Genomic DNA, 23,148 nt, shown 5'->3' with positions numbered 1-23,148 from the left:
TGGAGTGGCAGTGTGGTGGGACATGGCTGCCTCATGACACGAGCACAGGGTCTTTGCTATGAAAGGTGATCCTGTCCATCCAACAGGAGGAAAATATGTCACAGGTATGGAGGTCCAGAGAGGTTCTGGAAGACCTGGGGTGCGGACAACCCTACCCCCTTGCCTAGCCCAGGTCCCGGCACACAGTAGGTACTTAATACCTATCTGCTGAATTAACCAGTGGCTTGCTGGATGCATGACAATGGGCTGACCTGGGCTCTCCTGCTGAGGGGCCAGGACTCAGCAACACGCTCTAGGGGACATCACAGGGGCTGCTGCATCCACATGTGTCCCCCTCTTTGGCCTTTTTGAGCTGCTCCTGGACAGAGGATGCCCCCCGCCAACCCTGTTTCAGGGCTGGGCGTGTTCTCTGTAGTCAGCAAGCCCAGTATCTTTTCTTGACAGATGGAGGTAGGGGAGGTCCAGGGAGGGTAAGGGGTCAGAAGCAGTGGCCATTTCCCAGGCCAGGCCTCTCCACACCAAATCCAGAGGCCCGAAAACTCCAGGACCTGGCTCAGGGCTGCCCTCTGTCCACCACCCCTACCAGTGCGGCCCCCTCCCCTGACTCCCTGTCTCAGCCTCCTGGCTGCAGCTGGCCTGAACTGCTTACTTAGACAAACAGGGAAGGCAGCCACGTGACTGGTTAAGGTTTCCTGGACCAGGGAGACACACATACACACACACAAACACAGCCACTTGCGGCAGGTCAGGTGATCACGCAGCCCAGCAGGCCGGGACTGGGCCAGCTCAGGTTTCCCTGTGTCTAAAGGACAAGGGACCGGGTCTGTCTTTCTTCACCCAGAAGAATGCCTTCTCCAAACGCTTGTTTTCTGCTTCCTGGACGTGTCAGGGACGTGCTAGATGGGAATAGAGCAGGGGGGGGAGGAGGGGAGAGAAGGAGGGGAGGAAGAGCGCCCAGCCCTCGGCCTTGTCTGGTGTTTTCCTTCCGCCCTCCCCACCCAGAGGGCAGATGCCTGCTGGGAAACTGTGGCCGCCCAGCTGCTGACGGCAGGGAGAATCCCAAAGCTCAGCGTTGGATGTAGGGCAGGAGGGGAGTCGGAGCTCAGAGGGGAGTCTCCAAGTGAGTCAGTGACAGGTCTGTCGGGGCCTGGTACCCGGAGCAGTTTTGAAGCCAGAGTCCATGGTCTGGCCTGGGGGGCATCCAGGGTGGGAGAAAAGGTGGGGGGAAGGGGGTGTCTAGTCCAACTTGGTGGGAGCAGCTCTGCCTTTACTCTGTCATTTGGGAAAGGTCTGGGGGCCAGGGTCTCGAGGGCTCTTCCAGCTTTGGGGGTCTGTGCCTCAGATGCTCCCTGAGAACAGCAGGCCTGTTCACGTTCACAGCCCCGAGACCAGCCCTCTAAGGGAGAAGGAGGCCACATCTCTTGACAGGCAGGGCTGACACCTTGCTCCAGGGGGACAGCCACCAGCTCTGTGGGGGTCTGCGGCTGGCTCCCACCCTGCCCTGGCCTCAGGCCTGACCTCCATCACCCCAGTGGCACAGACACCCACTGCAGAGGCACCTCAGGAAGCCCACAGAGAAATAAGGGGTGTGGCCGAGAGTTCTCCAATGAAAGCCAATTCCGACCAGGCCCCCTCGCTAAGCTAAGCCCTCCTTCATATATTATCTTACTGAATCCTCACAACCCTACAAGGTAGGTAATGTTGTCACCCCACTTTACAGATGAGGGATTGGCAACCTGAAGGTCACACCGTTCATAAGGGGCAGATCAGGAGCTGCACACAGATCCAGCACCCTTGCTCTTAACCACTTCCCACCATACCAGGGCCAGGCCCCCAGCCCCGAGCAGGAGAGAAGGAGTGATGGAGAAATGGAAAGAGAAGGAAGATGGGGGAGGTGACAAGGGGAAAGAGGGCGGGAGGGAGGAGGGGAAGCAGAGAGAGGGAGACAGAGCCAGACAGAGCAGAGGGAGACAGGAAAGGGAGAAGGAACGGCTGCAAGAGGAAGAAGGGAAGGAAGGAGAGGAGGTGGGAAAGATTCACAGGGAAGGGGCAGCGGACGAAGGAAGCAGGAGCAAAGGAGGAAAGACAGACAGGGGTCAGGGAGGGAGTGGACCTTGGAAAACCAAGAGACAGAGGGAAGCAAACCTGCCCGCCCGAACATTAAATACCTAACAGGAGATGACAAATCAAATGGGAATTACCGCGGTAAAAACATAATTAGAAACTTGATTGAAGTTAAACAGAATTTACATAACACTGCAAATTAACTTTACAGGAAACTATTCACTGGGAAGGCAATGAAAAGGCATTTCATTAGTAATCTATATTTAAACAATGGGCACAATGGAGCTTTCTGAGGAGGAACTCGGTGCCTTCAGCCAGAGAGAGTGCCAAAGGCGGCAGGAAAACAGAAGGGCAGTGGATGCTCCGAGAGGAAGCGGGTGGGGCCCAGGATGGGATCCCTGGGCCTGCGCACGGGGTGTGGAGCTGGGTGGACACAGTGGGCCAGATCAGATTCTGGAATAGGCTCTGCCCTTGGCTTGCTGTGTGCTCCTGGGCAAGTGTCTTACATTCTCCGGGCCTCTGTTTCCTCATCTATAAAATGGGGATGTTGAACAGGTGGTTTATATGAAGGTGCATGCAAGTCTGGATATTCTAGGAGAGGCTGGGAGATGGCAGAAGGCAGCGCTGAGCGTGGGCTTGGGGTTCAGATGGACCCGGTTCAAAGCTCCGCCCTGCCACTTATTAGCTGTGGCATCACGCAAGCTTCTTCCTCTCGGGCCCTGGTTTACCCATCTGTTCAATGGAGACAAGTCCACTCCTGCTAGATGTCACCCAGGCAGTGGAAGGATTTAGGGAGAGATTGGGTGGGGGCAGGCTTAAAGGAAAGTGAGTCTAAAGGCACAGGATTACTTGGCCCATCCGCCTGGCACACTAATTAGATTACCCACAGCCTCCTGCCACCGGCCTGCCACAGAGCCATGCATAATCAGAGCAGCTTCCCATGGCTCCCCCAGTCCCCGTTCCGGAGTCAGAGGCACACCTCCCGGAGGGATTCTGGGGGTCACCAGGTCCCTGCCTGGCTCCATCCTACACTCAGTACGGAGAAGTCTCCCGGGCCTTTGCCACATCCCAGGCACATCGGGCTGTGTTTGCTGGGGCAGAGGGGCTGGCCTGTGCCCCTGCAGCCTGCTGGCCGGCCACATGCTCTCCCCTCACCTCCCATCCCGCCTCACAGCCCGGTTGAACCCCTGCCCAGCCTCCAGGCAGCAGCTGCTCTCTGCAGCCTTCCCTGACTGAGCCGTGGCCATTCTCTCCACCGAGAGCTGAGTACTGAGTGCGAAACACCACAGGCGCACAAAAGGCTGACCCTTCCCCACCCAAACACGTGCGCGTTTGCCCACTAGAGGTAGTGAGTTCCTCTGCTCTAACTGAGCGTGAGCGGGCAGCTCTGACACACTCATAGTTCAGGAAGTTTCGACAGTTTCTTTTAAGATAAAGGATCCAGGTAGTGCTTAGAGATTCAATAGGAAGCTGTTGGGTGCCCTTCCCCTGCCGACAGCTCCTGAGCTGCTGCCTTGAGCCCTGTGTTTTCAGACAAGTGCTCTGGGCAAGGGGGAGGTCTCAGGGGCCCAAGAGCCCCAGAGGGACGATGGGAGGTCAGGAGAGGTAGGCAAAGCTTCTTAAAAGAAAGTGCAAAGTGTGCAGACATCAGCTGAGACCAGGGAGTGCCAACCAGGGTGACAAGGAAGGTCCCCAGACATGGGGTCATTTATTATACAGCCCTGCCAGACACCCATGGGCCCTGGCCTCTGTGTGGCCAGGTGTACAGAGGGGAGCTTCTCTGGTCCCTTCTCCCTCTCCACCGCCCCTCTCCAAATATGGCTCTGTTATTAAGGCCTCTGAGCCTCTGTTATGCTGCTCCCTCTACCGGGAGTGTCCTTTCCCCGATTTGCCAGCAAAATCTTCCTGGTTCACGAAGAGCCTGTTCCCTCAGCTCTCCTCCTCCCTCCCTGGTGGCACCTTCTCCATCCCCTTTACCGCCTCCACCCCATCTTCCCTCCCTCTAAGGGCTGGATGCCCCGTGACTCAGACACAGGCTTCTGAAGCGCTCTCTCTGCACTCACTCCCAAGATGACCTCATCAGCCTTGTGGCTTGCGACACCATCTATACACAACAGCTCCCACATTTATATCTCCAGTCGGGACCCCTCTCTGCCTCTCAGACTCATATATCCAATTGCCTTCTCAACCTTTCCACTTGGATGTCTCAAATGCACCTCAAACCTAACGTGTCTAAAACACAGCTCCTTGGCTGCCTTCAGCCCTCCCTCCCGGCGGAGAAAAACAGCTACCTCTGTTCTCCCGGTGGCTCCTGTCCCAAACCCAAGAGCCTTCCTGGACTATCCCCCCTTCCCTCATCCTCCACGTCTGATCCATCCACAAGCCTGTCTGCAAGGTCTCTGAAATACCGTCAAGACTTCGATACTTTCCACTGCTTTCCCGCAACCCTAGTCCAAGCCACCACTACCTTCTACCTGGATGTGGGCAACAGCTTCTCAGCCATCTCCCTGCTCTCCTCTTGTCCGACTACGTGAGCGGGTCCCCCAGGATCTCTCTGATTTCCCCGCCTACCTCCACTTCCTTCCAGCCACATGCATCCCTGCTACTTCCATGAATGTGCCAAGTGCACCCCGGTTCACTCCCTCCTTGTATTCATGTCTCTGTTAAATGTCACCTTGTCAGAGGTCTTCCTTGACCATCCTTTGTCAGAGAACACTTTACTCATGCTGTAGTCTCTGTTTCTTTTTTTTTTTTTTTTTTTTTTTTGGCTGTGCCGTGTGGCTTACAGGATCTTAGTTCCCTAACCAGGGACTGCACCTGGGCCCTCCGCAGTGAAAGCACAGAGTCCTAACCATTAGACAGCCAGGGAAGTCCCTGTAGTCTCTGTTTCTTTAGTGCCTAATTTCCCTTCTTAAAACTTAGCATCATCTGACATGATATATCACATTTTAGGCGTTCATTATCCATGTCTCCTCATGAGAATGTAAGCGCCACAGGAAAGGGAGTTTTGTCAGTTTTATTCCCTGAGGTGTCTCCAAAACATCAAGCGGTTCCCAGCAGGGAGACTTTCTCAATAAACAATTAGGGCATGAATAAATGAACAACGCCACCTCCTCTGGGAAGCACTCCCTGAATGCCTGCCTGCATTACCAGCACGTGGCCCCTCCTCCCTTCCTCATGCAGTCTCAGACACTACAGGGGCCTTGAGCACTGACCTTATGGAATTGAGCCTGGCTCTGAGATCATGTATCAACCTCCATCGCAGAGTGCACCATCTCTAGGGCAGGGCTGGATCTGATTCATCTTCAAAACCCAGCCTTTAGTGCAGGGCTGGCCTGGTATAAGAGCCAGTGTGTGTTGGATGTGTGAATTCACGAGTAAATGGACGGTTGGAAGAATGGGCAGACAAATAGATACAGACAAACGAATAAATGGATGGATGGATGAGTGAATGGAAGGATGGCTGGGTGGGAGGATGATGGATGGATGGATGGACGGATGGGAGGATGGTTGGACAGGAGGGAGGCTGGGTGGGAGGATGTACAAATGAATAGATGAGTGGACGGATGATGGGTGGATGGCTGGATGGATGGGTCCCACCATGGGCACACAATAAAGACTGGTGGTTTACTGGGCTCAGACTTCCCTGGCCAGACCAGTGTAGTGCAGTAAAGGCACAGAGGCTAACAGAGCGAACAGGATAAAGCTGAGCTGCTACGGTGTGGCCAGAGCTTGCTGTGTGAACCCCCCGCAGGCCCGTTAACTTCCCTGTGCCTTGGTCTCCCGGTCTGAAAAGGCAGATGATAATTCTTGCCTAGAGCTGCCAGGGAGATCACTCTGGAGTTTCCAATCCTACCACCAAGGAGACCGCAGTCACAGCTCCAGTGAGACACATCTCCAGCCAGGGCTGCCTTGGAAAATCCTCCCTTCTCAAACCCTGTCCGGCCCTGCAGACCCTGTGGCCTTAATGCTATACCCCCAAGGGCTAGGACCCTTGGCTATGCCCCCAGAGTTCAAACTGAGCCAGGCTGCAAAGATGGCTTAACGCCAGATAACAAGGAGGCCCAAGTGATTCACAGAATCCTCGAGAATTGGAGTCAATGGAGGACCCATTTTAGAGATGGACAAACTGAAGCCCAGAAGCACTTTGTGCTGGACACACACAAGGCATTACAGAGAAGCCCTGAAGCCCAGGGCAAGAAGGGCTGGGCGAAAAGGCTGATAACCCTCGGCTGTGGCCCTGCGCCATCACTACCGGCTGCCCCAGCTTGTGCCGGCCAGGTTTCAGGTGAAGGGGGCAGTGCAGCCCAGGCATCAGGGCGTCGGGGGTCTGGGGTTACCTTTCTAGGTCTGGCAGCTGAGTGAGGGACGGCGGCTCTAATCCTCACACCCCTCGCAGCATTGGTCTGATGCCAACGGGCCTCCTCCTCCTCGTCCTGGGTACGCAGGGAGAGAGACAGGACACGTGTGAGTGGCCAGGGGCACAGGCGGCAGCCCACTCCCTCCCACCTCTGCCACCACCGGCGGGCTAATCCTGGAGGCCTCTTGGGCCACTTAAGCACGCCCCGGGACGCCTGATTGATCGGAGCCGCTGTCTTCCCCGCCCTGCCGTGCTCCACTGGGCAAGCCAACTCCTCCTGGTGGCGTTCTTAAAAAAATGTGCAATCTATGTAAGTTTTATTTTTCTGGGGCTCGGGGGGCCTTTGTGCTGTTGTCTTTTTCTTCCTGGTGAGAAAGGTAGAAAGCCAGGGCCTTCCTTTGCGGCCCCAGGCACGGTGACAGGGAGAAGCTGTCGGGGGTATTTTTAGCCGGGCCTCTAAGCCCTCGGTGTTCTCTCTGCACCATGCCTGGCTTCGGGGAATTATCTCACACGGCCGGCCGGTTGGCAGCCACTTCCAAAGCCACTCTTTGACCCCTGCCTGGATTCTTTCCTCATTAGGAATCGTTCACCAGATCTCTGACGAGCACCTGGCGTCATTTTACGTGTGTACACCTCCTCGGAAACCCAGCTCACAGCCCGCTCATCCCCTCCTGCCTGTGGGGCTGGACGGTTCACCTAAGACTGAGGCCCCGGGGCTTCCCTGGTGGCACAGTGGTTGAGAATCCGCCTGCCAATGCAGGGGACACGGGTTCGAGCGCTGGTCTGGGAAGTTCCCACATGCTGCGGAGCAACTAGGCCCGCGAGCCACAACTACTGAGCCTGGCTGCTGCAACTACTGAAGCCGGCACGCCTAGAGCCCGTGCTCTGCAACAAGAGAAGCCACTGCAATGAGAAGCCCGCGCACCGCAACAAAGAGTAGCCCCCACTCGATGCAACCAGAGAAAACCCACGCGCAGCAGCAAAGACCCAACGCAGCCAAAAATAAATAAATTAATTAATTAAAAAAAAAAAAGACTGAGGCCCAGAGTCCTGGAGGAGGCCCAAGAGAGTTTAAAGCAGAAAAGAGCCCCAGTGTCCCCCAAACTTCAGGCCTTCTCCTACATCCTTCATGACCCTGGGTCCAAGCTGAGTCCTGTCCATACGATGACTTAATTAATACTTGCCTCTACTTCAATGCACTTTTTTTTAGCTCTAATGAATCTGGCCTTGTCCAAAGGGAACATATCTGTGAAATCATGGGTTTGATATGCTAGTTATGTATTTCTAATATACCTTAATAAATATACAACTAATGAAACAAACATCTATGTTCTTTCGGGTACTAATTCTAGAATCGTGTCACAGGTTACCAGAGTTATGTGGGCCAAGCTCTGGCAAAGTCACTATCATTTATCATCCCTCTCCTTGCACGGAAGGAGAAAGAGGCGTGGGGGAGGGGTGGTTGGCCAGAGGAGTCCAAGAATAGGTTAGCAAGTAAGGCCAAGGGAGGTAAGGGGGTCAAAAACATGGTATGCTGGAAGCTCTTCCTACTGTCCTTCCCAGCACTGGGCGAGACCATTCCTTTCCCCAAATGTGAATTTTGCTGTGAGAATCTAGGTGGACGGGCACAAGGCCTTGTGAGGTATTTGGTCTCAGGATGGGATATTCCAACGGAGGGCTACAAGCTGTGCAGAGCCCCAGAGTCCCAGCATCCTCTGCTCCTCTTCCCAGCAACTTCTGAGGCCTCTGGTTCACCTTCGCCCCCTTCCACCAGGCTCCCCCAGGCTGGCGTTGGTCAGCAGGGGCTAGAAGCTTAATCCCTTCTCCAGTTAAGGTTTGGAAGCACACCCTGGTGGCGCAGTGGTTGAGAGTCCGCCTGCCGATGCAGGGGACATGGGTTTGTGTCCCGGTCCGGGAAGTTCCCACCTGCCGCGGAGCGGCTGGGCCCGTGAGCCATGGCCGCTGAGCCTGCGCGTCCAGAGCCTGTGCTCCACAACGGGAGAGGCCACAACAGTGAGAGGCCCGCGTACAGCAAAAAAAAAATTAAAAAAGATTTGGAAGCACAGAACACACCCCTGAGCCCCGAAGCCTGAGCTCTCGCTCCTCGGCTCCCGTGGGCTCTTGGGTGGCCTCTGGCACTCTCTGGGCCTGGGCCTCCCCACGTGTGCCTTGAGGGGTAGACCCTGGTGATCCTGGAGGCCCTGCCTCACAGCTCAGGGGCTTCACTGAGCTTCTCCATTTTCTCCAGCTTGGGGACCCCTGGCTGGGCCCCAGTCCCATGCCCCAGCTGCCCGCCCCTCCCGCCCAGAACAGGATGTGGGTGTCAGGAGGTGAAGGAGAGAGTAGGGTCGGGGTGGGGAGTGGCCTCAGGACTCGACTTCCTGCAGCCTGATCACTTTACCACAGTCAGTTGGGCCCAGGACCGCACAGCTGTGAGTTATAAATGTCCCTGTCAGAGCCCGGGCTGGGAGGCCCTGCTGCGGGTAGAGGCGCCAGGGCCCACGACGCCCACTCCTCTGGGGGCGTCCCCAGGCGAGGGCCCATCCTCCAGAAGGCCCTCCCCAGGCGTCCAGCCCTCATGACCTCTGGGCTCTCTCGACCTCTCTCTGAGATGCCTGATGCGACAGGGTCTAATACCACCTCCCCTGCCCAGTCTTCACCCCTCCAGGTGCAAATCTTGTGGTTCCAGCTACCTCAAGAGCTCTCAGAGGGCAGGGGCCATCCCAGGTCTCCACCTACCTGATACTAAACCTGGGGCTTGGCACAAAGCCAGCCCCCCCCACCCCCGGCCACAGCCTCCAGGGCAACTGTTCCAACTCAGCAGCCTGCTTCCCACGGCCCCAACCGCCCCTTGCGCCTGCCCGCCCAGCGTGGGGGGAGGGAGGAGGTAGGGGATAGGGCTCCAGCCTGCAGTGCAGGGGCCGTCGGGCCCTGGGCACAGGCGTCTGTGCGCTGAACATCCAGGGTCTCTTTCAGGAGAGGGTCCCATTCTCCCTGCCTGCCCTCCTTGGGGCTCCCTTGACCTGGAGTGCGGGGTGTAGACCACAGTCTGGGGTGCATACACAGCTGGCCACAGGGTAAGAAGTCAGGTCCCTCCAGCCGCAAGGCCGCATCCATCCTGCTGGGGGGCCACAAGGTGGGCAGCACAGGGCCAGGCCCCAGAAATATAATCAAGGTAATGGGAATGAGCAGGGGACGGTCCAGGTTTGCAGGACCCGAAGCTCATACTATTCTGGAGGTCTCTTTAGAGATACATATACAATTACAAATGCTTTTTCTTTTTAGCTGCACCGCGCGGCTTGTGGGATCTTAGTTCTGCAACCAGGGACTGAACCCGGGCCCTGGCAGTGAAAGTGGGAGTCCTAACCACTGGACCGCCAGGGAATTCCCTACAAATACATATTCAGAATGAGAAAAGAAAGAGCAAATTCCTAGAGCCTTAGGAAGCCAGGCCCCTTTAAACAATTTACCAGAAATGCTTACACAGAAATGCCCCTGATGGCAATCTGCCACCCTTCCCCAGCTAGAACCCTCCCCAGCTGCCGGCAAAACGTCCACCTTCACCCAGGCGGTGCAGGGGCGGAGCCCGGGGGCTGAAGCTGCATGAGCTTCCCATTAAGTCCACCTCTAAACAATAATAGTGCTGAAACTGATCATAGTAATGGCCAACATTAATGGGCCTTTATCTGGTAGTAAGTCCTTTATGAGTTAACTCATTTAATCTCAACACAACCTATGAGATAGGTACTACACCATTTTAACAGATGAGGACAGATACAGAAAGGTTAAGAAAGCAGCCCAAGGTCACACAGCTAGGATATGAACCCAGATAACCTGGCCTTGGGGCTCTTATGAGCCCTCAACCACTCCTCTTTGCTACTGCTCTGGAGGGCCCAGGAGTTTCCCCTCCCTCACAGGCTCCGACAGCAGCCGCGACCAAAAGGCCGCCAGTTAAGCCCCCTTCTGATAAAACCGTTCGTTCATTCCACGCCAATGCTTACACCCAGCACCAAGATCTTGGCTGTAAACAGGGGCCTCCTGCTGGCCTCACTCGGCCCAGGGCACACTGGGCTCCTCTCTGTGGGCAGAAGTGGGCACCCAACTTGACCTTCTAGGGCCAGGGGTTGGGGAGTGCCTGAGAAATGGGTCGGCCTGTCCCCAGAGACCCCAGCAGGGGTGGGAGGGGCAGGGTCTGTTGGAGATCACACAGCAAGCTGTCCCACCACTTCCTCATTTACAGACGAGAAAAAGGTGCCTTGGAGAGGAGTGACTTTCCGCGGGTCACCCAGCAAGTGGGGACCCCACGTGAGGTTAGGGCTAGGCTCTGGAGGGGCAGGGCAGGTGGCCTGCAGCCTAGGGTGGCCGAGGCCTGGCGCTGGTGGGACAAGCTGGCCAGGCGGCAGTGGCGGGAGGAGGCCCCCTGCCTTTTGGCCTCCTGAGAGCAGCGCCTTTGTTCTCTCTTTGTTTTCCATCTGCCCGCGCCCCTGTGGCCTTCCAGGCTTCCCCTGATTGTGCACATGGCGATAAAAGGGCAGATGAGCAGGAGATCTCTGGCGGCAGCAGGTCACCTCGCACAGACACGGTGGCGGCAGGTGGGAGGCCGAGGGCGGGGGGGCCCGGGCCAGGAATTGGGCTCACCACCAGCTCCACCGAGTGCTCCTCTGAGGGGTTCTGCATGTGGCTCTCAGAATCCCTTCAGCAACCCTGGGAGAAAAGTACAGCCCAGTCTACAGAGGAGGGGACTGATGCTCCAGAGAGCGGCAGCCAAGACCGGAACCCTGGCCTTGGGGATTTCCAGTGGGCCGTGCTGACCCTGGCCCTGACCTGTCTCCAAGCCCAGATGACACCTGGTCTAGTGGAAGCCGTTCTCCCTTTACGTCTAGAACTGGCTATTTTCAGACTGTCCAGGAAGAGAGAGTGGAGTAGTCAGAGAGAGAGTGATGAGACTGGGTCTCACCCACCAACGCCTGGGGAGGCGGGCTGGCCAGGGAGCCCAAGAAGTCACCCACACCTGGTCAGGCGGTATGGCAGGGAGCAGGGTCTGACTTCCTGGCCTCCCTGAAACGAGAGTCCCGTTCACTCTTTTTTTTTTTTGCGGTACGCGGGCCTCTCACTGCCGTGGCCCCTCCCACTGCGGAGCACAGGCTCCGGACGTGCAGGCTCAGCGGCCATGGCTCACGGGCCCAGCCGCTCTGCAGCATGTGGGATCCTCCCAGACCGGGGCACGAACCCGTGTCCCCTGCATCGGCAGGCGGACTCTCAACCACTGCGCCACCAGGGAAGCCCCGAGAGTCCCATTCAAACCGCCTCTAGGGCAGAGGAGTCCTCTGTGGCGGGCTAATTCCCACTGACCGCAGGGCTGGGGAGAAGGGCATGATGCAGAGGTACTGTCGGCTTGGCCATGAGATGGGGCACTGGTGGCCTACAGGCCAGGGACTGGCCAACCCTGCCCTCAGGTTCCTGCTGCTGACCCCGGCCTCGCCGCTTGGCCTCTGACCTGTGTTCTCAGACCCTCCACAAGTGTGTCCCTGACTTCAGTTATTACAAACTTTAGACCACATCATGTTTCACCTACATCGTTCACATATTGTCCTTTAAATCACTTTGCTTTGAACCAATCAACTTTCGTTTTATTTAACCTCATCTAAAGCAATATTGTCTGTGAAATCACAGGTCTGATGTACTAATAATATTTGTTCGTAATTCACATGAAAATAAACACATAATGTTAAGATTTGAGATTCAGACCCTCACACGGGTCCCGGTGGTCCACAGCGTGCAAGGCCTGGGCTGGGAGAGTGAGCCACGGTAAGTGACGTCAGGAGGCTGGTAGGACAGAGCCCTGGCTGGATGGGGAAGTGGGAGGAGGCAGAGGTTCCCAGAAGGGCATGTGGAGGGTTTGCTTTGGGCCATGGGCTCAGACCAGACTACTTCTTTCTTCCACTTGGGCTGGACTTTGGTCCGGATATTTCTCCAGCTGCAAACAGAGCCTGCAAATTCCTCCTGACAGTAGCTCTACACAGAGGGATCACTAGAGGAGGAGCCCAAACACCTGGGTCAGGGGTCCATCTCTATCACTGTCTGACTTGGGGACGCTGGACCTCTCTGAGCCTCAGTTTCTCCATCTGTACAGAAACAGTGGATGAGCCAATCGTTCCTCCCAGCTTTATCGGTCAGACTGCAGCCTCCCTGAACCCTGGTGATGTGTGGTGATCCACGTGACCCCTGGGCTTCAGACAGACCCTCTAACCACCCATGTGGACCTCCCTGGACTCTTTCCTCCCACGCCTGATCGGGGGCCTCAAGTGGCATCTGGGGTGCAAAGGGGAGACAGGGCCAGCCTGTGTGACAGCTATAAAATTAGATAATCAGCTAATCACCAGCAAATTAGCATCCCATCTTTACATAGAACAAATATAGTATTTACGTAAAAGTTGTTAGGAGTTTCTCTCTTTTTAATTAGCAGAAATAAATGCAAAATGAATGGTAATGAGGCAGCTGATGGATTCGGTAGTACAATTATGCTTGCAGCAGTACCCCGGTCCTTAAATGCTGCGTGCTCCGAGGAATCAGAGGAGCCTATTTATATAGTTTATTTATAAAACAAAGTTAGCAGGAACAGAGGGGCGAGGCCTGGGCACTGCTGGGGGAGGGGTCGTGGCTGCAGGGGCAGGGCCCTGGGAGACGGAGCTTCTGTGCCCAGGGAATGGGGGGGATGGTGCCTAGCACTAGGCTGTGAAAGTGCACCACCATGGCCCCCACATGTCTATTTCAGGCCCCACATGTGTCGCTGGGAATGGCCTCCCTGGCAGGAAGTAGGCTAGAGCAGTGTGGAGGGGCTGGGAGCAGCTGTTCTGTGCACTCCTGTCTGTCTCTTTCCCTCCCGGTCCCTACTTCTCTCTTCTTTGCTGGCCCTATCTCTTCACTAAGCACTTCTCTGTGCTGCACCCTGAGGCATAGTCTCTATAATGCTCTCCCTTTCCTCCAGGAACTCAAGGGGAAGCAGGTCTAGGAAATAATGCACCCAAACACAGTGGGTTTAAGTTCCAGATCAGTGGAGCATCCAGTGGGAGACAGAGGCAGGAGTCTTGAGAGGAGGCAGCCCAGAAGAAAAGACAAGAGTTGGGTTTTGCAGGACGCATAGGAGTTTCCTGAGAATTTGGGAAGTAGCAGAAGGACCTGCATGTGCAAAACCGGGAAATAAAAACAGCATTCTGCAACTGTAGCAAAGAGTGCCTCAGGGCCAGTGGAGACTGGAGAAATAAGCAGGGGCCTCATTTCTATGAGTCTTGGATGCCAGGCTAAGGGTTTGGACTTAGCCCTAGAAGCTGTGGAAAGGTCTGAATCGAGGAAGTCAGGCAGCCCCTTCCCACTCACAGTTTTTTTCTGAGCATCCCCTCCCCCACCCCAGAGCCAGGGGGAGGGCCAGGTCGACAGGCCATTAGAGGCAGCTGGTCCAGCTCAGCAGAGCGAGCATGGAGCAGGAGGCTAACCTGATTAGGAGGGACAGGAGGTTTGTCTGCGGGGAGGAAGGGAGGGAGGGTGACAGCTCTGAGGGCCAAGGGAAGGGGGGCACGCTGGGCCACTCTTGGGTCTCCTGAGTGAGGGGCCTGTCTTCCCCTACAACAGAGCCCCTGCCCTGCCCCCAACCCTAACTGCTGGTGGGGAGGGGAGCCAGCACTGCCTGAGAGGCCTTGCCCCCCATCTAGGGTTCAAACCCCAGCTCCACCACTGCCTTGCGCTGTGACCCTGAAGAGCCATTCCCAACTCTGGGCCACATCTTTGTCTCCAAAACAAAGGCCTGAACTAGACTCAGGAAGAAGCAGTGGCCAGTCCAGCTCACAGCCCCATCCTGGAGAATTTTCCGGGCATGGGGTTAACTTTTAGGGATGTAGGTGAGGCAGGTACTCCAGTTTGCCCCAGTCCCAGCTGTTGCCTCCTGCCTTACCCCATCCCAACTCATGGGCTTGTGTGACTGCTGACTGTCCCTCTCCAGTGACTGCCCAGGACTCAGGCCGCCCGGCTCCAAGTTGGGAAGAATAATTCCTGTCCACCCAAGCCCGGGGGTCACTACAAAACTCAAACAAGCCGTGATCCCGGCAGTGATCTGAAGGGCAAAGCCCTGAGCAGTGGTCTGACTTTGACCCTGGAGGGTGGGAAGGGTTTCACAAAGGGAAGTTTCACGCTCCCCAGTGGGGACAGCTCCCTCACCTCTGAACCGCCCCTTTAAAAAAGCAGCAACGCAGCCTTTGCCTGAGCCGTTACCTGCTGTCACTCAGGACCACGCTCTGAACTTGTAAGGGAAGACAAAGATCACACCGCACTGCTTCTCTGCTTTGCAAGTTGCGCTCCTGCCTTCGGCGCAGATCAATACAATTCCCCGCTATGACTGTTTCACCAGCACCAGGGGCCGGGCCCCTGGTGATGACATTCCACCCCTGGCAGAGGGTGCTGAGGGTCCTGTTTCATCACACAGCCTCAGCCCCACTGCAGCAGCTGTGAACTATCGGGTGGGGGTGGGGTGGTGATGGGGGGCTGTGTGGGCGGGGAACAAGGGGGCTGCCCAGAGCTGCTCGAAGTGCCTCTCCAAAGACAAGCCCAGTGCTATTCATCAACTGGTTTTCAGGGCTGTGAGAAATCAATGGCATTTGTGCTGCAAACTCATCATTAGGACAGGAAGGACTCTGCAATGGAATTGATTTGTTTAAATATAATATCACAGTTTAACAGAGAAGCGTGGGGGTGGGGAAAGGACCCAGGCAAACAAAACACAGGGACGGCCCAGAGGACCAGAGAGGAACCAGCCTTGAAAAATCTTCCAACTCAGTGGCCCAAACCCACGCCACCCCCTGCCTCCCCCAAAACCCCACGTGGAGGAGGCCAGAGTGGGCACAAGCCATGACCCAGCGGGAGGCGGTTCAGGCCCGGTCTCAGACGTGCCCTTCGTCAGCCTGAAGACACACCCAGGGGCCTAGCTGGTCACTGCTGTGTTGTTCCTGCAGGTGACTTTGGCTCCATGAAAGTCCGTTCAACAGAACAAACTTTTATCAGGCACCCACTGTGCCTGAGGCACCTGTGAGGGGCCGTGGGGGAAACAGAGAATAAAACCTGGACCCAGCTCCTACGGACAGCGTGCATAAGGCAGGTATGCAAGTGACAACACGAGGCCAGGGAGGGCTGGGCTTCCTGGGATTCTAGGAAATGAGGGAGAGAAGTGCTGCGAAAAAAAGGGCAAAAAGGGGACAGTGAGGGGCAGAAGTGGAAGGCGCATTCAAATAGCCAGGAGGAGCCCGTTTGGAGGAGAGGGCCCTCATCTCATGGATACGGTACCCGCCAGCCTGAGGAGGATGGTGTTGATTAGTGGTCCCGCACCTTTATTGGCACCAGGGACAGGTTTCGTGCAAGACAATTTTTCCACGGACCAGGGGGTGGGGTGGCTCAGGCGGTGATGCGAGCGATGGGGAGCTATGGGGAGCGATGGGGAGCGATGGGGAGCTATGGGGAGCCATGGGGAGCGATGGGGAGCGATGGGGAGCGATGGGGAGCTATGGGGAGCGATGGGGAGCGATGGGGAGCGATGGGGAGCCATGGGGAGCTATGGGGAGCGATGGGGAGCTATGGGGAGCGATGGGGAGCGATGGGGAGCGATGGGGAGCAGCAGATGAAGCTTCTCTAGAAGCCCGCCCGCCGCTCACCTCCTGCTGTGCGGCCCCGTTCCTAACAGGCTGCGGACTGGTATCAGTCTGCAGCCCAGGGGTTGGGGACCCCGGTGCTGCTGATGACGAAAGCTGGCTTTATTGATCTGAAAATGTTCCAGGGTCCCACGAACGTGTCATTTCAATGAATCTCCCCATCTTGTGAAGAAGAAACTATTATTACCCACATTTCACGAGAGTTAAGTGACTGCCTGAGGTCACACAGCTAGTGAGTGATGGAGCTGGGGTCAGACCCCAGAGACCGTGCACTAACCGCTGTACCTCCTGCCCTCACTGGGGCTTGTCATCCACGTGAGCTGGGGAGAAGATGGCTTCTGCCCACCAGGAGCTTCGGCATGAGCTGCACTGAGCAGTTCAAGGGGGAGTATGAGGAATGGTGTGGGCTGGGCCATGCACCAGGCTGATGTCCTAGTCACAGGCCCTGCTTGGCCCTACAGTCTGGGTGAGGCTGGAGCACTGGGTGCAGAACTGGCCTGGCACTCAGGGTGCCCGGATACCTCACACACCTCCTCTCATCTCTCCTAGAGGGTGGGAGTCCTGGGTAGGGAAAGCAATGGGTTGGGTCCTGGAAAGGCATGTCTCGGGAGAAGAGACCCCCATCCCCACCCCTCCCAAGCCAAGAGAGGCTCAGCCTTCATCTGAGGGTGGGGACGGCTGACTCGGTCCTTGGGGAAGGACCAGCGGTTCTGGGCAGCCTCACTGGGCTCAAGAAGGACCTTAATGTCAGCCTCTGAATTTGCACTTTATTCCTGGTGACAGTGGGGAGCCAGGGAGGGTAGTGGCAGCCTAGGAAGGGCTCAGCAACTGAGAGGCAGGAAGAGAGTTAAGACCTGAGAGCCAGCAGAGGATGGCGGCGCTGAGGGGGACACAAACCCAGAGATGGCTCGGAGGATCTAATCGACTGCGGGGGGAGGGAGAGGAAGGTGCCAAGGACGACCCGGGCATCTCCCCGAGCCCTCTGGGGGCTTGGACGCCCAGCTTCGCTGAACCAGCGGCTGCCTGAGTCAATACGAATTGACCAGGATCCCAAGGAGCACTGGGCCCCTCCCCCCAGGAAGCCCTGGCCTGGGGGAGGGCGCTGCTGGCCGGCAGGCCGCCACCAGCTCTGCTCTGTCCCACTGCTGACCTTTCTCCTGTGTCAGCACTGCTCTCCATCAATGCACCGGAAGGGCCGGTGCAATCTCTCTCAGCTGCCTGGGGCCAGGGCTGGGGGCGGGGGCTCACTCAGTCTTCCCTCTCTTAAGGAAGAGGTTTCTAAAGCCTCTCTGGAAGGCTGAAAGCAGAGGTGCCAAAGCCCTCAGTGCAAATCCGGGAGCCTGAGGCTGGTGAGGGGCAGCTCAGGACCCACCAGCCAACTGCAGGCACAGCCCTGGGCACAGAGAGCCCATGGGGTAGAACCCACACCCCTCCAGCTGGCTGAGGGTAGGAAGCTGGATGGGGAGACTGGAGTCAGGCCGCAGGGGATGGGCAAGGATGATCTGGTGAGAAGGGGCACCTATAAGGTGTGGGAAGGGAGCAGGGGCAGGACGGGGCTAAGTCTCAAAGCCGAGGAGGGGGGCCAGGGGGGCCAGTGGGTAAAGCAATGGAATGGAGGATTAGATGGGGCTAGCTCGTCAACTGTCCCTGCGGGCCTGGAACTGAGAGGTTTCTAGGATGTGAAATTTTCAGTGCAAAGCCGACTGGCTGATCCCCTAGCAGGGCTGAATCTGAATTCTGGTTTTCAGCGCTGCCACTTTCAAACTGTGTGTGACCTCTCTGGGCCTCGGTTTTCTTCATTTGGAACGTAGAGCTTATAGGAGTACCTTGTGTAGGACTGTCACGAAGATTAAGTTAAATAATGTCCTTAGCCTCTGACACAACATCTGATAATAACCATTCAGCCAAGGGCGGTGGCCACTGTCATTACCACAGATGGCTACGACGAGTCTGACCGCTACGAGGACCAGTGAACACACACCAAGGGCTCACCCCACGCCAGGCCCTGTCCTAAGCACCGCACCGACAATGCTAATTTAATCTCACAATGCTTATTGGGAGGGGCCGTTATTATCCCCATTTTCAGATGAGGACACTGAGGCGTGCAGGGGCTAAGCCACCAGCCCAGGTTCCCACAGTAGGTGAGAACGGAGCCCAGAAAACCACTTCCATTTCCATGGGGCTGACCCCACAGCCAGGGACTCGTGGGCCAATGCCGACACAATTCTGATCACACTGACCGAGGGCAAGAAGTGGATAAACATTCAGGTGGGGCAGGCCACTCTGGACGTGCACAGCAATGGGCAAGGGACCCCTGTTTTTGAGGAGATCAAGTCCCCAGTCCTCAGCCTGGGTCTTTAAGACCTTCCTCTTCCAGTCCACACACATCAACCATACGTACGTATGAAGTTTCCAGGGTTGATTTACAAAGCAAGAGAAAGGAAAGCCCCCAGAGGCGCTCAGGCTTTCTCCTGGCTGGGTGGCAGGCAGCTCTCTTGATCTGACACCTGCATGTGACCTCACTTCTTTCTTGTCATGACACTACAAAGTCAGTTATGATGCCCATTTCAGAGATGAGAATACTGAGGCTCAGAAATGCGCTAAGGTTGCACAGCTGGATTTAAACATGCCCAGCCACAAAGTCTGGGCTCCTCTTGGCTGCAGGATGAACATGCAGTGTGAAGGCAGGAGACCACACGTTGGACATCTGTGTTGGGCGTGGTACAGGACTCAAGGTGAGCGCTGGATAACTCTGAGGAGGAGGGGTACTGGGAGAAACTCCAGCAGCTCCAGGAAGGGGCTCAAGCATCCAGGGGCAGAGTGGCCAGTCTGGCAGGGTACTAGACCCAGGGAGAAAACACGGTTTGGGCAGGGGCCCATCACCCCAATACCTGGGGGATAGGTAGGCCTTGCAGAGACCCCTCTTCAGGCTCAGGAGCTGAGCATGCATTGCTATCCCTGCTCTGACCCCTAGGAAGTCCTTGGCACAAGGAACCAAATGCTCACAAAGCACTTAGCTTCCAGCACCCAGGAAAAAGGTCGCCAAGGCAGGCAAGCAGGCGCTGGCTGGGCAGGGGCCCTGAAAAGCTGGGCCCGGTTATTTTTAGCATCTTGATTCAAGAGGGAGGAGGCCACCTCTCTACCAGGTAAATGTCAGCACCACTGGTGGACCCGCCAATGAAAGTAGCTGGAGCCGAGGAGGAGAGACAGTGACTCGGGGCCTCTCTCTTGGGCTCCTCGTCCCCAGAAGCTCTCTTCCTCCACCTCCTCTTCCCAAGCCCTGGAGCATCTGCTTGTGGCCCTGAAAAGAAACCGTGGCTCCGTCCCCAAAGGAGCTTGACTAGGGCCTGGAATCCCGGGCGAGTCTTGCCTTGGCCACGTGACGCTGGCCAAGTCTCATGCCGTCTCTTCTCTGACTCTAATTCTTCCCTGGAAAATGCGCCCCTGCTAAGCCCACCTGCTATTTTGAGGATGCAGGAGCCAGGGCTCAGGAAGAAGCTTTGCCATGAGGGCAGCTCGCCCTTCCTGCTGTGGAAGGGCTGTTGTGTTATCCCAGAAAAGAATTCTGGGCTTCCCAAGTGGGAACCAAAGCTGACAGAGCCGGAGCCAGCTGCTGTGCAAACTGCTGGGGGGATGTATGAAATCCTAGGTACCAGGAGTTGAGCTCCCAGGCCCATGGCTGCTGCTCTGCTGATAGGAAAGGTGAGAGAGAGGCCACCTTGGGTCCGTGGAGGCTCAGCGAACACAACCTGGGCTGAGCCCAGGGCTACAAGGAGGGGCTGCACCCGTGGGGGCACCAGGCACCCACAGCACCCGCAGCAAGTCACAAGCCTGGTACAGCACACATAGCTCAAAGGCTCACCTCCTCTCTGTCAGGCTCTGAGCGCACCCAAAGCCTTGGGGAGGGCCACCTGCTCCCATCCTTGCCCCACACAGCTTCTCTAGAAGAAGGAAGGAGGCAGTTGGTCACAGGAAGGAGAAGGGAAGCCCATCTCTCAGCCCACCCCCTCCCCCTGCCAAACTCTCAGCTCTGGGGTCCACTCTGGGTGTTGGACCCTTAGCCTGCAGGAGAGTCTGCCTCAGGGGCTGAATCCCCCATCCCCCCAGGCTGAGGGAGACCCACCAGCTCCCGGGGGAGCCTAGGATCCTGGCACCTGCTCACACCCTCCCCAAAGGCAGGCTCTCCCACTGAGGTCTGCCCTGCTGTGGGTCCCAGGTGCCCAAAGCTCCCAGGAGATCTGACAGAAACAGGCACAGAAGTGGGCAGTGAACCTCTCAGGGATGTTTAGCCCGTTAGAAACACAATACAAACTTCCTCCTCCTTCTACCATCTGGCCTCTAGGGGGCATCTCCAACCTTATTTCCTTCACTGCCCAGTCTTGGCTCTCCATCCAGCCCCACTGAATCTGTCCCCAGCGTGCCTGCCTCAAGGCTTTGGCCCAGCTGGACCCTTTGGTTAGAATGCTTTCAGTTCACAATCATGTTCATTCTTCAGGAACCAGCTGGAACTCCCCCTCCTCCAGGAAGTCCGCCCTGACTCCTGACTCCCTCGGAACCCCTGGAACTCTCCCTAGGTATCACAGACCCAGCAGCCTCCCGCGGACTGCAGGCCACTGGGCACCCTGCTGTGGCTCAGCCGAAGGGGCTGATGAGGGGCACGGGTGGCTCCTGGTTTCCAGAGTCCATTTTCCTTCCTCACCCCCTTGCATCTTGTCAGCTTTCCAATCGGGGCCCGACTCCAGAGCATTCTCTCTGCCCTGGCCTCTGGGCCTGCAATCTCCAGACCTCACTGGGTTCTCTGGGTAAACAGATGGGAGGAGGAGCCCTAATGGTAGCAGGTCTCGGCAGGAGGTAGTGATTACAAGAGGCGGAGTACAAACGAGGCTTAACAGAGCCAGGTCTGAGGGCGCCCTGCTCAGCTCTGCACAGATCCCCAGAACTTCCCCAGCCCCACACTCTGCGCCCCCAGCTCCTCAGGGGTGGGTCCTGCCTTTCTGCAGACACCACGCCCCATGGCTGGGTCACGAGCACTGCTGTAGGTCTTGGGCCCTGCTGGCGTCTACACCCGCCATGCATCTGAAGCAGTTTAGGGTGGCAGTGAGCTCAGCCCAAAGCCTGGAGTGCCATGCTGGGCCACTTTGGGGTGTACCCTCCTACCTCTGAGCCTCAGTTTCCCCATCTGTACCATGAGAGACTGGGCCAAATGATTTCTAAAGACCATTCCTCTCCCAGGTGGCTGGGATGCTATGATTCAAATAAAGAGGCCACGCTTGCAGCCCCACCCAGCGTCTGCTCCCTCCCCGCGAGGTCACGGAGGTTTTGGACCTAGGACACAGGGCATGGGCGTGGCTGTCCTCACCCTAAGTGCGTGGCTCCTGAACCAGAGGGAGACAACCTCCAGGGCTCAGTGGGGCGGGGCGGGGGGACGGTGAGCAAACATCGGGGGAGGGCAAAGAACCCGCAGTGAGTAACACCCAAGGAATCCTTCTCAGCGTAGTTTTTACCAAATCCCAGTTTGTCCTCGGGGAGCCCTGTTGGTGGCCGAGGTCAGGGGTGTCTGGGGTGTGAGCGCAGCCCCACACACCTACATGGGAGACCACACACAACAGCAAGGCTCCCACCAGACTCTGGGAGAACCAGGGGTACCAGACCAGCTGCCCCCTCACCCCCCAAAAGGATGCCTCCTGTCTAGCCCGTCGGCCTCCTGCACCTGCCGTGATGATGTTGCGTGACCTTGGGCTGGGCTCTGGGCCTCTCTGTCCCCACCATGTCACTGAACAGGTTTGTCCATGTCTCCCTTCCAGCCCCACCTCTGGGCTGATGTCAGGCCTGCATCAGGAAGGGGTGCAGACAGTGGCAACAGAAGGTGGCACCTGGGCTCTGCTCTGGGGCAGCTTCGCATTTCAGCATTTTGGAAGACTGGCTTTCTCCTGGGAAAGAGCCCCAGCCCCTGGCCCAGGAGAGGCCCCACAGGTGCCTGGGTTGGTGAAGAGGAGGCAGTGAGCTGGAGGTGTGGCCAGCTGGAGTACACAAGCCCCAGCCCTGCCCCTCCCTGATCGACAGTCTCTGCGTGAGCTGTGAGCTCCCGCTTGCAGGCCAGGGCCAGCCTCATGGCCTTCACAGAGGAGCTGCCACTTCTCCACGGCCCCTTTTGGCTCCCTACTCTCTGCAGGACCAAGGTCAAACTCTGTGGCCCCCAGGAGCTGCCTCAGAGCCTGCTTCCAGTTGTGGCTGAATGAAGCTTCCTCTCCAGTTGGACTCCAGACCTACCCCATCAAGTTGTGTAGAAACCCCAGGAAGACCCTACTCCTTCACTCCTCTGTGTAGGGATCTAGCCCCCTCCTCCAGGCAGTCTCCTCTGGCTGCCTCCTCCAGCATGGGGGAAGAGCTGCCCATCCCAACTCCTACTGCCTTCACCCGCTGAGAGCACCCACCTAGCACACGCTGCGCTGTAGACCGTGTGACCTCCACTCAAGCCCAGGGCTGTGCTCAGCCGATGCTCAGAGATTCACTTTTGAATGCCAGTGCCTAGCACAGTGCTGGAGCCCAGTAAGTGTTCGACCCACTGTGGCTGACGGAGTGAATAGTTCACCCAGCAAACACACATGTACCTACCAGAGACAATTTGAGGTAGTGGGGAAAACACATATTATTGTGTCAGGTAAAAGTGGGCTGAATCTCAGCTCCACCAATAGCTCTGTGACCCTGGATACATTTCTTAACCTCTCTATGCTTTATGAGTTTCCTCTTCCACACAGTGGGATAATCCCAGCTTCCCTGGGTTGTTGATACCCTTGAGAACACTGCAGGTTGTGAATCCTGACCTGTCCCAGCTGAGCCTCTGGCTTTATAGACCAATGAACAATTGTTCAGAGAGGGACAGCGACTTGTCCGAGGTCACACAGCAGGCCTGCAGCAGGACTGAGGCTTGAACGAAAGTCCTGCTCAGAGAGCCCGTGAGCACAGTGGCCCACCCTGCTGACCCAAAGGGCATCCCACATCGGGCAGGAGTGACCAATGGGCTATGGACTA

The 23,148-nt window shown here is 56.9% G+C and overlaps 1 protein-coding gene across 5 annotated transcripts in view; it reads right to left on the bottom strand.

Annotated features, from left to right (window-relative positions):
* The window catches only part of ZMIZ1 (zinc finger MIZ-type containing 1), a 239,751-nt gene that overhangs the window by 168,439 nt on the left and 48,164 nt on the right, over window positions 1–23,148 (bottom strand). For all 5 annotated transcript variants that reach the window (XM_060126963.1, XM_060126958.1, XM_060126962.1 and 2 more), the window contains exon 3: window positions 6,405–6,500. The gene's annotated coding sequence lies outside the window, so the exon portion shown is untranslated. The remainder of the gene's footprint in view (window positions 1–6,404; window positions 6,501–23,148) is intronic.

Source organism: Lagenorhynchus albirostris, chromosome 16 (genome assembly GCF_949774975.1).
Source record: "Lagenorhynchus albirostris chromosome 16, mLagAlb1.1, whole genome shotgun sequence".
NCBI classification, from domain to species: Eukaryota; Metazoa; Chordata; class Mammalia; order Artiodactyla; family Delphinidae; genus Lagenorhynchus; species Lagenorhynchus albirostris.
The sequence above is the reverse complement of the archived record's forward strand: the minus strand, read 5'-3'. Positions and strand labels throughout refer to the sequence as shown.